The following is a 13,113-nucleotide window of genomic DNA, read 5'->3' as shown; positions in this document are numbered from 1 at the left end:
CGTATCTATCATTCAAATATGAATACTACACTTTTAGGAATTTTGGTTACAAACAACGAATTTTTAAAAAAATATATTAGTTCTAAAAAGAAAAACTTTAAAAAATTACAGTAGGCCTCTGACTTAAAGCTAAGCATATTTTACAACTGTATTTCCTATATATAGCAGAGTAGTTCTTCAATAAATATATATTTGCTCAATGAATGATAAGTGATACATAATTGAAGGACTATTAATAAAAACAGCTAACTTTTATCGAGCTAGGAACAGTTTTAAACACTTCACATAAAGTGTTCCATTTAATTTTCATAATAATCTTATGAGGCAAGTCATATATATTATCCCCACTCGTGGAAGTACTAGAAAGTTCTATGAGAATATAGAGAAGAGAGTACTTGTCTCAGCCCCAGAGGGTCGAAGATTATTAAAATGTCCTAGTTAGGAGCAAACTGGAGCAATTAAAATTATTTCAATACAATTTGAGTTTCTGAAGTTACATGCTTCACTTTCTTTTCTTTCACATTTTGATGTAGTCTGTCAGCAATAAAATTAAGGCAAATGTATTGTTAGGCTCATGTAAATTTTAAAAATTGTAACTGGTACCCTTTACAAATCCTGAATTCAAAAGTACAGCACTGGGCTCCCCTGGTGGCCTGCCGATGCGGGGGACACGGGTTCGTGCCCTGCTCCAGGAGGATCCCACATGCCACGGAGCGGCTGGGCCCGTGAGCCATGGCCGCTGAGCCTGCAAGTCCGGAGCCTGTGCTCCGCAACGGGAGGGGCCACAGCAGTGAGAGGCCCGCGTACCGCAAAAAAAAAAGAAAAAAAAAAAAGTACAGCACTATTTACGTTGGAGAAAAAAAAGGAAATTACTAGATATCATTTGGTTGTTATATATAGTTTAGTGAAAGAATTGAAGGCGTGTGAGGTATAATAAACTGGTTCATTTTCAGGAACTTAGGAAATTCTTGATAAAATGTGAATGCACAAAATTTTAAGGAAAACTTCTAGAATGAAATGGGGCTTTGTGATGACTAAATATTTTAGAAATGTGCATTACAAATTTCCAGTTTAAAGTGAAAAATGTCATATCACCATGGGAACCCTCTCTCCTTCACTTCTAAAAAGAATTTCAAGTAAACAAGACCAAAAAGTGAGAAACATATATGTTTAAAAGTCCACAATAGGGCTTCCCTGGTGGCGCAGTGGTTGAGAGTCCGCCTGCCGATGCAGGGGACACGGGTTCGTGCCCTGGTCCGGGAAGATCCCACATGCCGCGGAATGGCTGGGCCCGTGAGCCATGGCCGCTGAGCCTGCGCGTCCAGAGGCTGTGCTCCGCAACGGGAGAGGCCGCAACAGTGAGAGGCCTGTGTAGCGCCAAAAAAAAAAGTCCGCAATAAAAAGTCATATTATTTAAGACATGGTAGCCTAAAGTATCACATTTAAAAAAATAAACACTTGCTACTAGTTTGGGTGGGTTACAGGTTCTAATATGCCCCATCCTACATCTGCTTCAAACAGCTGCTTCAAGCAGTTCATCTCTGCATCTCTGTAAAATGAGGTTAGACTAGATCTTTAAGGTGCCTTCTAATTCTAACATCTTATGGTTCTATAAAGACAGTACTTTTAAGCAGGATAATTAAAAAAATTCCAATCTTCAAACCAGATACAGTAGTTCTGATCCCAAATGTAAAACTTTTAACTGCCAGGCTTAAATTAAAATACAAGCTAAATGTGTCTCCCTTTCCTGGTGGGAAGCTGAGAAAAACCAACTCAGGTGTCTTGGGTTTCCCAGGACTAGGGTTTTCCCACCACTAGAGTATTTCTTAAGAGAGAAAATACCAAGGTTGTGTCAGAGAAGCAATCGGAAGAGGTCATATGAAGAGGGCCAGGGAGAACAAGAAAAGAATAGAGGCAATATGGATAAATATCCAAGTAAACTCCCTAACGAAGACTTCATTTTGTAGATATCAAATCTCCTAATATTTGTATCACTTTTACCTACTTCCTACCCACTTTCTCTAAGTTTTTTTAGGTGAAAACAAAACACCTCAAATTTAGTTTTTAACTATGCAAAGGGGCGCATAAATATTTCTGAATGAAAATCGGAATTCTGTCTCTATCCCTGGAGATCTTAAAAATCTTTTTTCCAGTAATACAAGAGGCCCTAAGGTACTTGGTCAAGAATACATTGGTCTAGAACTTGTACTAATTTTTATCTAAAAGCATAATTACTTTGATGAAATTTATATAAGATGATACACATGGGACTTCCCTGGTGGCGCAGTGGTTAAGAATCCACCTGCCAAAGCAGGAGACACGGGTTCGAGCACTGCTCTGGGAAGATCCCACATGCCGCGGAGCAACTAAGCCCGTGTGCCACAATTACTGAGCCTGTGCTCTAGAGCCCGCAATCCACAACTACCGAGCTCACGTGCCACAACTACTGAAGCCTGCGCGCCTAGAGCCCGTGCTCTGCAACAAGAGAAGCCACTGCAATGAGAAGCCTGCGCACCGCAATGAAGAGTAGCCCCGGCTCGCCACAACTACAGAATGCCTGCACACAGCAACAAACACCCACACAGTCAAAAATAAATAAGTAAATAAATTTATTTTTAAAAATATATATGATACAGTATCTATTACAAGGGAAGTATCTTTCTATATCACCAACTTGATGAGGCATATTCCATTACGGAAGTCCTACATACACAATATATTTCATTTTCAAATTGTGACGTGCTTCTGGTAACAAGTATGTACATTGAAAATAAAATTCTAAATTTGAAAAAAATTTTAAGTATCAGAGAGCAAAGCTTCACTACTTGCATAATAAGGTAATAAATTATCGTTTATTACATAATTTTTTTTCAGCCACTGAGTAGTAAGCCCAGAGTAAGACTATCTCATATTTCATAAGAAAGACTTTCCAGGGACTTCCCTGGTGGTCAATGCAGGGAACACGGGTTTGAGTCCTGGTCCGGGAAGATCCCACATGCCACAGAGCAACTAAGCCCGTGTGCCACAACTACTGAGCCTGCACTCTAGAACCCACGTGCCACAACTACTGAAGTCCACGCGCCTACAGCCCATGCTCCACAGCAAAAGAAGCCACTGCAATAAGAAGCCTGCGTATGGCAACAAAGAGTAGCCCCCCCCCAAAAAAAAAAAGAGTAGCCCCCACTCACCACAACTAGAGAAAGCCGGTGTGCAGCAACAAAGACCCCAAGCAGCCAAAAATTAAAAAATGAATAAGGACTTTCCAAAGAGAAAAAATAGAAGGAAAAAAAACATTAAAAAAAGAATACTTTCCAGCAAAAACTCAGTCAAGTTTTTAATGATTATAAAAAAACCCAGAAGATATAAGATTAAGGAGACAAGTACCAATACTCTTTATCCATTCACTAACTTTACCAAAATGAAATCCTCAAGGAAGCACTTGAGTACTGAAATACACCCGAGAACACCCAGTTATTGGTGTTTTTGGCACCTTATACTTTAAAAAATTGAAGATGCCCAGATGAGGTCAAGAAGAAAGTATTTGTAATTTACTTTAAAATACTTCAGGGGCTTCCCTGGTGGCACAGTGGTTGAGAGTCCGCCTGCCAATGCAGGGGACACGGGTTCGTGCCCCGGTCCGGGAAGATCCCACATGCCGTGGAGCGGCTGGGCCCGTGAGCCATGGCCGCTGAGCCTGCACGTCCAGAGCCTGTGCTCTGCAACAGGAGAGGCCCGCATACTGCAAAAAAAAAAAAAAAAAAAAAAAATACTTCAGTATTTGCAATGTGGCAAAATGTATTATTTAGGTTAAGCTGTAACCCAGGTGCTAATCAAGAATACACAGTCCCTGAGAGGTCTAGTGATGTTTTAATTAGGAAACATATGACCAGAAGCTGTACCTACAGGCCAATCTGACATCTCTAGTTACATGGATCAGCTACACTTAAACAGTCCTCACTTCTGCAAAAACAGACTGGATAAGAATTATGAGGTCTGTATCCTTTACTCTTCGATTGATACTCTAGGTTAAATTTCCGTACGATCCTGTATCTAACAGTTAATTTTGGTTGTTGTTTGCCCAGGGCTTTCTATAAGAGAGCTCGACCTCTGAAATTTTATAATTTTCTCTGAATTCACTTTTCATGGTAGATGGTGGTTGGATTATCTAGAGGACAGACAGCTGCAACTTGCTTAGCTCAATCTGCTTCTTTCATCTGGACACGGGATAAATGTTTGCCATGCAAACAGTGGCGTTTACCATATGCTGACCTCTCTGCAATAGATTACCTTTCTCCCACTCCATCTACTGTCTGCCCAACATCCTTCAAGACTCAGAAGTAATCATTTCAGTACAGTCTTCCCTCTTCAACCAACCACCACCAGACTGAATTAAGAAGTACTCCATTTCTATTTTTACAGCCCTTCGCTCACCACACTATTTATACCACATTTTACATCACTAAAACCACTGTTTCTTCCAGTGGACTGTACGTTCAATGAGAACATGTACCATTTCCTTAATTACAAAATATTGCAAACATATATAAGTATATCCACATATACACCACCCAGCTTTAGCACTTTGCTGTATTTGCTGCAGATCTTTAAGAAATAAAATATGACTTGGGCTTCCCTGGTGGTGCAGTGGTTAAGAATCCGCCTGCCAATGCAGGGAACACAGGTTCGATCCCTGGTCCAGGAAGATCCCACATGCCGTGGAGCAACTAAGCCCGTGAGTCACAACTACTAAGCCTGCGATCTAGAGCCCGTGAGCCACAACTACTAAAGCCAGTGAGCCACAACTACTGAAGCCCGCGCTTCTAGAGCCCATGCTCCACCACCAAGAGAAGCCACCGAAAAAAAAAAAAAGAGAAGCCCGCCCGCAGCAACAAAGACCCAACAACACAGCCAAAAATTAAAAATATATAAAAATATGAAAGATAATAGTTGAAGCACTTTGTTTACCTCCACCTCCAAGAGGTAACTTACACCCTGTATTTGGTATTTACCATTCCCATGCAGCTCTCCATACTTTTGTTACATCTGTATGCATAAACACTAGTGTTGTATGTTTCCAACATTTAAATACTATAACATTGTACATACCTTTACTCAACTTGCTTTTATCACGCATTATTTGATATTCAGGTTGATAGTTAATTTTAACTATTTATTTTGCATTTACCTCTATTTATTCATTCCTCTACTGATGAGTATTTTGGTTGTTTCAAATTTTTCAGTTGCAAATAATATCACAGTATTTTTGTACATCTCCTTGTGCACGTATGGTTTCTGTAAGACATATATCCAGAGGTGGAGCTGGTGGATCTAGGAATATGTCATCTCCAATCTTATTCATAATCTTGCCAAAATGCTTTCCAAAGTGACTGAACTAGTTTATGTGGCAATATCTGCTCAGAGGTCCAAGATATTCTCTCCTTCTTCCTTTATTAACAGATCCTCCAAATTTTAGACGGGCGCATAGCCAACTAAAAATATATATCATTTCTCAAAATTTTTGTAACTATCTGTGGCCATGTGCCTAAGTTCTGGCCAATGGGATGTAAATAGAAGTTGGGCCACTTCTAGGTGATACCCTTAAAAAGATGAGATGGACCCTCCCCATTCTTAATTGGTATGTGGACATGATAGCCATAGCTGGAGTAGCTATCATGAAACCAAAGAATGAAGGTGCCTACTAAAGCTGACAGATAAAAAACTAAAAGAAGCCTGGGTCACTAACACTTTTATCAGCTCTATTCTTGGACTGTTACAAGAGAAAAACTTCCACTTCACTAAACCATGTTATAGTTGGATTTTTGTTACAACAGTCAGAACATGTATCCTAACAAAACACGCTCCCATTGGCAGTGTGTAAGAACATACGTTGTTCCGCATCTTTGTCAACATTTTTATCAGACCTTGATTTTTACCAAATCGATATAGGTTTTTGAAATGGTATTCTACTGCTTTAACTTGCATTTTTATGACTCCTAGTGAAGATGAGTCATCTTTTCATATTTATTGGTCATTCTAGTCTTCTCTTTTGTGAAGTGCCAGTTGATACTTTGCCCATTTTTCCACTGGACTATACTTTTCTTGTCAACTAAAAGCTTTAAATATTCTGGATATATATATATATATATATATATATATATATTGCAAAATACTTCTTCCTGACTTAACCTTACTGTTGTGAGCTAACTTCAGTTTTCTTAGCTGTCCAACAAGGAGGTTAACATGGCTTTACAGCATTTTCATTTGAGTGTATGTAGGCTGGGAACGTTAATTCTTAGTTCTGAATATGAAGACACCTTTCAGAAAGCATCCAGGATTTGCAAACATACTTCTAAAATACTACATGATGGATTTTTCTTATAAAAGGCACACAACAATCAAAAAAAAAAAAGAAAAGGAATTCCAGAGACTGACACTGTCCTCAAAAAATCGTTAGAACTAAAGGATGTAATAAAGTAGGCAAAGTGAAAGAGAGAGAGAGACTGACTCCAGGTAAAACAAAAAACTTTACTGAAAAGGAAATGTAATCACATTACACTTCGTGGCCTTTTGAGTAATATTTACTATCATAAGAAATCTGTCGATTTCTAATTTTAAAATCAATCTGTAAAGAAATTAAAAAATCAATCTATAGACAAAACATGTTGTTTTATAGAAAATGCAAATGTCCGAGCCTTGACACTGCAGAAAGTATAGATGTGCAAAGTAAAAAGTGAAAGGTAGAAAAGGAACAGAAGAGTAAACGATGATATCTTTATGTTAAGTAAGGAGTTTAGATACTGTCTTTAATTGATAGAACAAAGAATAAAGATATGTTATAGAGGTAACAAATAGTGGAACAAAAAAGTGATATAATTACATAAAGGATAGTATAGATGGAATAAGCTAAATCATTAAGACAATGGAAATCAACAAATGTTAATATTTATAAGTCAGTAACAGAAAGATGTCATTTATACATACTGAGAGGAAGCCAAATGAAAATACTATTAAAAGTAGTTCTTCCTTGGTACTGTGACTGTGGGTGGGGCAAGGAACTATTGCCTTTTTTTTGGCCACACCACACAGCTTGCAGGATCTTAGTTCCCCAACCAGGGATTGAACTCAGGCCTATGGCAGTGAAGACGCCAAGTCCTAACCACTTGGCCGCCAGGGAGGTTCCCTATTGTTTTTTATTTGATCCACATTGGATTTTTAAAAGTGATATGCAATACTTTAAACAAAAGTTTACTGTTTCAAAAAGGAACAGTATGAACTCTGTACAAATGTCCAGGGACCACGTAAAAGATTAGGCGCTCTTAGAAATTATGAATTTCTGGAGTTAAATTCCTGTTGTTTTTTTTTTTAGTCTCACCACTACTTGCTTGCTGATTGAGAAACAGATGCCTGAGGTATGCTTGTCAATATCCTGACAGTTATCACAGCCTTTTTGATTTGAGAATTGAGATCACAGAGATGAACCTATTCAATGCAACAAACATTTATTGCCCACTATGTGCCAGGCACTATGAACCAGAAGTAGAATGAACACCAGGGTAATAAATTTAGTCACCTATTTTAACTGTTTCCAAGATATGTCTTCCACCCAAACAATTCACTGGTTGTTCTTAAGTTTTACTTTCATGATCTCAACCCTCTTAGAATACTGCACTGCCACCAAAACCCTTCTAAGGAACTGAAATCCTGAGGCTGAACACTAATTTCTTTATTTATTCCCATCTACAACCTTCAACTCAGTCATAGTGGCCAATTACTGCCACTCTTGTTCCCTGACATCATGCTCCATGAAGGTGACATATCATTTGCTTGTCCATTATCAAACCTTCCTCTCCGGGACTATCTGGGTTTCCTGCTATTGAGAGCTGCTAGATAAATTCCCACAAACATCAGCTTCCATCCAAGAAGCCCCACACTGGTAACCCACAGAAGAACTGGTCTGAAGGTGTGTTTGGCTCATAGTGCTTCATTTAAGTTTTAAAACAGAACTACCTTTTTGTCAAATTCAAAAAGATTTCTAACTTTTCTAGGAAAATGAAATCGGACAACCCTGACCAAACGTTACGCATGGCATGAACCTCATTCAGAAGGGTCAGGACTTCACCACTCTCCAATTGGCTCGTTTCACTCATTTCTACTACCTATCTGGTTCTAGGTATTTTATTAATAGTTTGCAATCCCTAGTCCAGCCTACCTCTATTCTAAATTCGAGCTGATCTTGCACCATGTAGGAAAGGGGAACTTTTTATTCTGGTAGACATCCTATAGGAAAAGTTACCTCTCAAAAGTTACATCCTATAGGAAAAGTTACCTCTCAAAAATCTTTCTCATCTTCCTGGAAAAGCACAAACTACACTGTTTCTCAGAACAGTTTTGTCCAAGAAACTCTTACTGTTGGAAAGGGTTATTCATTAGCCAATCAATAAGTACCTTCTAAAATCCTACTTAAAAAAAAAAAAATCCTGCTCAAAAGAACAGCATGAGTTAGATTTAAACTGCGCAATGCTCAAATAAAGGCACATGTCTATTGGAACCGCTAGTCTGCTCTGATGAAATCAACCCACTATTGGCAAGTTAGTTGAATTCAGCAATTATTAAGTGCCTCTCTTTAAGTATTGAGTTGGCCAAAAAGCTCATGCGGCTCTTTCTGTAAGTTACAGAAAAACCCCAAATGAACTTTTTGGCCAACCTAATATCACGCAGCAGCATTCTAGGTTTTAGAAATATAATGAACAAGACACACACCTCCATTCAAGGAGGCTGCACTCCAGTCCAAACAGGCAACATTAACGGTTGAGTACTTGGTGTAATGAAAGCATATATGACGGTCATCGTGAAGGCTCAGGAATTTTTAAGAGGAAATAACCTCTAAACTAAAATTTGCTAAGTGTAAAGATGAGGATGTCAACCAAGACAAGAGGTAATGGGAGGAGACAGGGTGTTCAGCCTAAGAGAATTGAGAGTTTGAACTGAGTACAAAGGGGAAATGGAAAGAAGTGAAACTGGGAAGATAAGCAGTGGGTCAGATTATGAAAGGTCTTCCAAGCCAAATAAAGAAGTAAAACCTGAGTATCACTCTTCACTCCTACTCTTTATGGTACTTCCAATCATCCAAGTTTTATCCTGAGGGAAAAGAGAAGTCATTAAATGAGGGACAGGAAAAGAAGCTTAAGAAGCACCAAAAGGAATAATCTAGAGAGCACTAAAGAAGGTAGAAGTTGCTCTGTAAAGACATTACAAGACAAGTACAGAAAACAAGCACAGACTGGGAGAATACATTTGCAAAAAAAAATCTGATAAAGGACTTTGTACCCAAAATATAAAAACAAAATTATTAAAACTCAATAAGGAACCAACTCAATTTAAAAATGGGCCAAAGACCTTAACGGAAACCTTACTAAATAAGATATATGCATATGAAAAGATGCTACATGTTATATGAAGTTAATGCACAGTTAAATGAGATACAACTACACACGTATTAGAATGGCCAGTGTCTAGAACACTGACACCACCAAATGCTAGCAAGGATGCAGACCAAGAGGAGCCTGCATACATTGCTGGTGGGTATGCAAAAGGGCACACTTCGACAGTTTGGCAGTTTCTTATAAAACTAAACAACTTTTACTATACAATCCAGAAATTACATTTCTTCACATTTATTCCAAAGGATTTGAAACCTTACGTCAACACAAAAACCTACACATTGATGTTTATAGCAGCTTTACTCATAACCGTCAAAACCTGGAAGCAACCAAGACGTCCTTCAGTAGGTGAATGGATAAACTGGTACATCCAATTGAATATTATTCAGCACTAAAAAGAAATGAGCTAACAAACCATAAAGACATGGAAGACCCTTAAACACATATTACTGACAGCTTATCTGAGGCTATATACCGTATGATTCCAATTGTATGACATTCTGAAAAAGGTAAAACTATGAAAACAAAAAAAGATGTGATTGCTAGGGGTGGGAGTTGGGGAGATGAATAGGCAGAGCAGAGAATGTTTAGGGCAGTGAAAACGTTCTGTATATTACAATGATGGATATGTCACTATACTTTTATTCAAACCCATACAAAGCACATCTAGTGAACCCTATGGTAAACTACAGATCTATAGACTTTGGGTGATTATGATGTATCAGTGTACATTTATCCATAGTATTTAAAAAAAAAAAGTACCATTCTGGTAAATGATGTTGATAATGGGAGAGGCTATGTGTGGGGGCAGAAAATATATGAGAAATTCTGAACCTTCCTCTCAATTTTGTTGTAAACCTAGAACTGCTCTAAAATATGAAGGAAAAAAAAAAAAAGGCAGTTGGTGGAATTCCAGAGCACAGTAAAAGGGGTTACCATGAAGAACTGGATACTGACTCCAAAGCAATAAAGGGTGTAAATACAGGTTATTTTATTTTATAGATATGGTACCTAAAAGTTAAAGGCTTTGACTTATTACCTTCATGAATTAGGAAGCAAAGCCATGAGACATGTATGCCGTGTGTGCTGGCATGGGAAGGAAGCAGACAAGGATTTGAAGACACATGGAACAAATAAGCGGAAAAGGTGACTATACCCTTACACAGAATTGCTTTGCAGCACCATGGGCTCAGCAAAGGTTGAAATGGTTATATGTTATCCATCTACAGTGTATGATTATACCCTATCAGACAACTTGCAAAGTTGTGTGATTGCTTCACTAGTGTCACTACAACCCATATTCTTCAAAATATATTACTCAAAAAATCAAAAAAAAAACATTAAGCACCTATCACATTAAGTAGTGTGCCAAAGACTTCAATAAAAACGAACTTTCAGGAGTCAGTAAATTAAAGCAGAGGAATAAAAGTCATGAGGTCAAAAAGAACAAATGAGCTTATAAATAACGGTTTTGTTTCAGGTAATGAGCAGCTCACTGATCCTTTCAAACTCCAGGTACAAATAAGCTGGATGAACAGCACACTCACTCTGCCAACTATTAAAAACTGACTGTGGAAAACCAGTTTGGGGGAAGGTTTTGTGTGTGTGTGTGGGGGGGGGGGGTACACGGGCCTCTCACTGCTGTGGCCTCTCCCGTTGCGGAGCACAGGCTCCGGACGCGCAGGCTCAGCGGCCATGGCTCACAGGTCCAGCCGCTCTGCAGCATGTGGGATCTTCCCAGACTGGGGCACGAACCCGTGTCCCCTACATCGGCAGGCGGACTCTCAACCACTGCGCCACCAGGGAAGCCCTGGGGAAGGTTTTATAAATAGTTCAGTTATGTAAGATAGGATTTACCTGGGCCTAACAGCAAGGTTTTTGAAGCAGGGGAGCAGTCTTACTACTGAGAGAAAGTGACAGAAAAAACTGAGGGATTACAAGACAATGACCAAGTAAAGTGTGAGATACAGAGGGTTGCCAAAACGTTTTAAGCTAGCCCTTGTGAACAGGAGGAATTCTAGTTTTAACTTGACTGAGTCAATAGCAGTCAGGCCCAATTACTGTTCCTGAATCCTACTACTCCACATCACCAGGACAACAGTGGCACTGAGGAAATGGTGACAGTGTCTGGTGATCTGGTGGTAGACTGTGGATGCTTCTGAAGAGATGTGGAGACCAAAACGAAACTCTCATCAGTGAAGATCAAAGGCACTCCAATTTCTAGAGGAAATGTATATCCCTAATGTGGTATTCAAGGACCTTTACAGGCACACCTTAAATTTTCTTCTCATTCTTTGCAACTTTCACTCACATACCTCTTTATATTGTTGGGTTTTCCATTCATTCTCAACACTTTTTCATATTTGTACAAATCCTAACAACTCTTCAAGACCTAGTTCAAATGCCTCTTTTTCCCGACACAAGGCAGGTGGAATTACCATCCTCCAAACTTCCTCAGAGCATTTTCACTTTCCTGTGTTAGCATTTATCCTTAAATCTAAAAAGACTGAAGCTTTCTCAATGCCTTACCAGATCTTCAATAAACATTTCCTAAATGAACGGTCAGGTGTGGGCTAAACCATGTGTAAGAGTTTAACTTTCAAATCTGTTTTACTTTTTTTGTGCTTAGGTTCGGCATCATCTAACTTCTTCTCCAATGATCATCTAAGCCATATTAATTCATAACATCAGTTATTCTTGAGTTCTGTTTAGAGCCAGGTTCTTGGCCTTCTAACTAGTCCCTATACTGCCCACCAATCCCCCCACCCTCAAACAACTTAGAATGACCTTTTAAAAATCATTTATACTACTCACCAGTTCAAAGTCCTCAATGACTTCCATTAGAATAAAATTCAAACCATGACCTGTGATTTGGCCTACCTTTCCAAGCTGCACAAAGGCCATCCCAATCCACCACTCATATACTTCATTTTTTGTTCCTCCAAGATGCTATGCTTTTCCATCTCAGTTTCTGCACATACTATTCCTTCTGCCTGTAATACTGTTACCCAACAAGACTTTTTGCAATGGCTGGCTTCTTAAATCCTCAACTCCAAGGTCCCTTTTGAGATGCATTCCCTGTCTATCTGTACACAGGAGAGTATCCAAACATGTCACAGGCATTCATATTTACTAAATGAAATTTTTAGGTTTTCAATAACTGCCTACCCGTCCCTAGCCCTGTCATTTCCACTGATCCGTCAGGCAAGGCTAAGTTGTTTCACACAGTAACTTTTTCTCACAAGTCTAGGAAAATTACCATCATTTTAGAGAAGTTAGCTTGTTCAAGGCCATAAAACTACTAAATGATGGAGCAGGATCTGATTGCAAGGTCTAATTTTATGCCTATAGTCTAAACCACTATGCTACTCCTGGCTCCATCTACTTGTTCAACCTTATTACCTAATCACAATTACCCCATACCCACAGTCTAATCCTCCTCATTTACCCTTTACTTTCTCCCAATACACATTCCATATTTAATAAAAATAACTTTGTATTCTATTTCCCAAGGCATACCAAAAACTGTTCAGGACAGCTGATGTGTATCATTACAATTCATTCTCAATAGAATTTGTTCTGGATACAACTTAATAAAACGGGCTCAGACAAGTATCATAAATAATAAATGAAAAAAATTTTTACTCATCTTTGTTAAGAACAAGCACTCAAA

General features: G+C 38.7%; 1 protein-coding gene across 5 annotated transcripts in view; it reads right to left on the bottom strand.

Moving 5' to 3' along the window:
- The window catches only part of ZNF207 (zinc finger protein 207), a 45,546-nt gene that overhangs the window by 6,844 nt on the left and 25,589 nt on the right, over positions 1 to 13,113 (bottom strand). The window lies entirely within an intron of this gene.

The sequence above is a fragment of the Phocoena sinus genome, chromosome 20, assembly GCF_008692025.1.
Source record: "Phocoena sinus isolate mPhoSin1 chromosome 20, mPhoSin1.pri, whole genome shotgun sequence".
Taxonomy (NCBI): Eukaryota; Metazoa; Chordata; class Mammalia; order Artiodactyla; family Phocoenidae; genus Phocoena; species Phocoena sinus.
The sequence above is the reverse complement of the archived record's forward strand: the minus strand, read 5'-3'. Positions and strand labels throughout refer to the sequence as shown.